This window comes from Pteropus vampyrus, unplaced genomic scaffold, assembly GCF_000151845.1.
Source record: "Pteropus vampyrus isolate Shadow unplaced genomic scaffold, Pvam_2.0 Scaffold79, whole genome shotgun sequence".
Taxonomy (NCBI): Eukaryota; Metazoa; Chordata; class Mammalia; order Chiroptera; family Pteropodidae; genus Pteropus; species Pteropus vampyrus.
The window spans coordinates 3,222,232-3,226,832 of NW_011888860.1; positions in this window are offsets into that span (position 1 = coordinate 3,222,232).

A 4,601-nucleotide genomic window follows, 5' to 3' on the forward strand; every position below is an offset into this window, starting at 1 on the left:
AAAATCTAATTTAAAGAGTGGGCAACGGACACTTTATAAAAAAAGATATGTGTGTGGCTAAAGACATAAGAAAATATACATCATTAGTCATCAGAGAAATGCAAATTAAAACCACAATGTGTTATTAGTACATATTTAGAATGGCTAACATTTTGAAAAGACTGAAAATGTAAAATGTTGGTATGGATGTGGAGCAACCAGAACTCTCATACATTGCTAATGAGAATGTTAAGTGATACAACCACTTAGGAAAATCATTGTGATGATTTTTAATAAAGTTAAGCATGCACTAATTTGTGCTCAACAATCTTCCTTCTAGTTAATTATTCAAAAGAAATAAAAACATATGCCCACATTGTAGAAGAATTTCATGGAAGCAATATTCTTACTAGCTGAAAAGTGGCAAGATTTCAAATGCCCACTGAGAAGATACTTGATAAACAAATTGTGGTATATTAATACAGGGACACACAATTTAGTAATAAAAGAGAATAAGCTATTGATTCTAGCAATACCATGGATGAATTTCAAAAACATTGTGTGAATAAACTAAACCAGACACAAAGGATATGTACGGTATAATTTCATTTATCCAAAGCTATAGAATAGGACAAAATTAATCTATAGAAAAGTTGCCTCCCAGAGTGGAGAGGCCAGGGGGAGAAAATTAAATATAAAGAGAACTAAGTCAGTGGTACAGGATACAGCTAGTTGGGAGATTTTCCCTTTGTCAAGAAAGGCGGGGAAGACTAGGGGTTTCTTGCAACAATGAAGTGTTTCTCATCACAGTTCTAACATGGTTCTAAGATTCTATTAATCAGTAGGGTCTATCCAGAAATTTCCTGACTATGCAGGCCCTGGCTAAGTTTCTACAAATTCAGCTATAGTCCCAATGTTCTTATCTGGAACAGAATCTGGATAGAGAATTAAAACAGTACAAGGGATTCTCATTTTCAGTCCCCATCTTGAACTGTGGGCTCAGAGGACAAAAACTCTCTAACTTACAATTATGTTCACAAGGAATTTGATTTTGTTTCTATCCTGTATTTTTTTTTAATGCATTGGCATGGAATTAAAGTGTTATATTTTCTGCTGATTATTTGAGAGCCTCTAAAGATCATTATGGAAGAGCAATGAAATTTAAAAAATCCTCAGACATCTCAGAATTGCAGGGATTCACAAGAGTAATAGGCTCAGAAAACAAGCTTATAGTAGGTTTATTTAAGCTTAAATTTATGTTAATTTTCTGAAAGAACTTGATTTAGACACTTTACCTCTGTCACAGTTTTATAAAATGTAAACAGGTGATAATTATATCTGCTACATTTATCTCACATTGTTGTTGTATGGGATTAATTAGAATCAATAGGAAGGTACTTTAAAAATACAAGGCACTATGCAAAGGCATAGAATAATTTCATAATTACCATGAAAATTATGCACTAGCAATACATCTTTTTATTGACTGAATAAGGAAATGAAGTAATATTTATTGGACTCCTTCCATATGCTTGTGTTTTTAGAAGATATCTCATTTATCTTTGCAATACTGCAAATAAACTGTGATGCACAATGTTAAATAATTTTCCTTAAGTCTTGAAATTTATGTTAGCTTGCTGTATCTTAGGTATCCATGTGAGCTGCCTTTATTTCTGGTATAAAGTGGAAAATCAGTCAAGCACATAACAAATTCATTCTCAAAGATGAACACCTACATGAGTCATAGAGTTGGAATGAAAAGGAAAGCCTGTCCTGTGCTCCTGTGTTCTTAACAACTTCAGACATTCCTCTCTGCAGCTCTTCATTTTTCAAAAGCCAGGCAATGCTAGTTGCTGGCAATGAGTACATAGTAATGTAATCAGTGCTAGGGTTGGTCCATGAATAAATTTTTAAAAGAAATTAAAGGGGGAGATCTTAAAAAATGACACATACCTAATAAATATAAATGAATATTTATTTTTTAATCTTCTTGTCATCTCAAGGTCTTTTTTTAAAAAAAGATAAATTATTGGAATATTGATTAGAGTTTTGAAATAATGTGAAAATTTAAAGACTTTTTTGGCAAGTAATCTGAATGTAATATTCTTTATAATTTGGGGGATTGTTTCTCCTGATCTTTTGTAGTTTCCTCACCACAATAACTTAATAGTAATTTTTTTTCTTAGTACTTGACTTGGGGAAGTTATTTTTAAGGCATTAAACTTAGTTTTCATAAATAAACATCTTTCTCTTTGCGCTCATATGTAAACAGGCTATATAATATTTAGTTATAACAGATTATCTCACATAATTCAAATTAATATGTTATTTAGAGACAGTCTCTTTCCGTGTCTGGCTTGTTTCACTTAGTATGTCTCTTGCATGATCTCTGGAATCTAAAGAAGTCGAATACATAGAAGCAGAGTAGAATAGTGATTACTTGGGGCAAAAGAGTGGGGAAAATAAGGAGATGGTTGGTGAAGGGTACAAAGTTGCAGTTATGTAGCATGAATTAAGTCTCAGAGATCAAAGGTCCAGCATGATGAGTGTAGTTGATAATACTGTACTGAATACTGGAAATTTACTAATAGACTAGATTTCAGGTGCTCTCACGACACACACACAAAAAGTATGTGAGGAGATATGTTAATTAGCTTGACTGTAGTAATCATTTCACTATGTACGTGTATACAAATCATCATGTCATGCACCTTAAATATATAAAATTAATATTAAAAAGTAAACTAAAATAAACTTAAAAGAAGAAAGAGATGGTCTCATTGAGCACGCTGCTGCGGCAGATGTTGCTTTACTGGAAACGACTGCTGTGGATTCCTACCAGGAAGCCCTCCCCTTCTGAGAACCCCTGGCCCCTCTGGAAATTCTTTGAGGAGAGAAAAGTTTTTTTCAACTATGGAGAAGTACTCATATCTCAAACAATTCCTCTAGGAAAAGAAAATGCACCCATTTTGATGAAATTTTTTTGTTCTGACTCTATTCTGACCTTTCTGAACTTTTTAATTAAACCTAGCACAGAACACACTGGAACACGAAAAACGCATGATTTGGTGGCAAGGTGACTTTGAATAATAATATAGCTTTTATAGAAGAATATAAGATGTCCTAAAAGCATTGCTTTATGTAGCTAACCATTTTCTCTCTGCCACCTTATTAGAGGAAAATCAATAAAAATGTTAACCAAATACCCAAAAATAGAAGTACACAGATCAATTAGAAAGCAAAATGTTTGCATCATCTGAAAAATGGTGTTAGGTGTAGAGCTTATTTATTACCATAAAGGAAAATGTTAATACTTGTGGAAAATCGTGGTCTTTTAAATGTTTTTATTATAAATTGTTGGTTGCTTTGGTCTATATTTTTATTTTGTACATTGTACTGTTTTGCATTTGACAGATGAAGGCATTGTGAAGCCCGGAAAGCCCCTAGGAGGAATGCTGGCACAAAATCTAAGACGCTGCTTCCTGGAAGACCAGATGCCTCTTCAGTGCTCTAGAGTTTACATGTTTGCTTTGACCTTTAGAGGTCTGTTTTGAATGGTTTTCCTGTCTGCTGTAGATTTTACCCAGAGACAAAATTGTCAATATATTTCCTGTCACATTTTTGTTTTCTGGCTAGGAAATATTATAGCATGCTTTATTCTTAGAAAAGAGAAATGTATCTGTTTTTCAGAATGTTCTTCCCTGAGGTAAACTCGTCTGTAGTCTTTGAATTTTTTTCAGTAGTTGCTATGAATCCTTTGCTGTTATAAGTTTGTGAATAGCAACTAGTAGCTGTGTTTCCTCTTCCTAACATCTCATCTTCCCATTTTCTTCTCCTTTCGTGTTTGCAAATGTGGAAAATTAAGGAAGATTTTTGAGCATTTTTATGAAGTAGAACCACTTCATCTTTGAATAAAATATATAAATTTGTTATAGAAAACTTCTGGAGTTTCTGGTATCAAGAATAACCATATGGCACTCAGCCCAGAAATGTACTATGCACTGTGAGGAATACAAAGGTGAACATAATGTAGCTTCATCCCCATCATGACTGGGGAGATAAGATGAGTTCTAGATAAATAGAACAAAAACTCTGTCATGCAGATTATTGGTTTTCAGATGTCTGATAAAGACATTAAATATTGTAGGATGCTCAAAAGAGCAGAATATATAAATATTGGAGACTCCTTGGAAAACTTAGCTTAAAACGGCGCCTATGAAATTAGCTAGGATTTCTACAGTAAAAAATATGGCTGGAAAGTCAAGGCCTGGCTATAGAATCAAGCAGGTGGAAAGCGAAGTGCTTAGAACAGTGTATGGAAGATGGCAAGCATTCATTACACGTCCCAAATGATCCCAAAGATGATGATGATAGATTACGTGTTACTTTGGTTTGGAGCACAAGCTGTGGGTTCTGATTACATGGTTTTGAATCCTAGTTCTGCTATTTATCAGTTGTGTGACTTTAGGCAAGTTTCTTCCATTTTCTGTGCCTCAATTTTATTATTTGTAAGATGAGAATGATACTAATATCTAATTTGTAGGGTTGTTGGGAGGGTTAAATTAATACACATAAAATATTTCTTTCAGTACCTGACACATAAAATTAGAGATAGTTTGGGA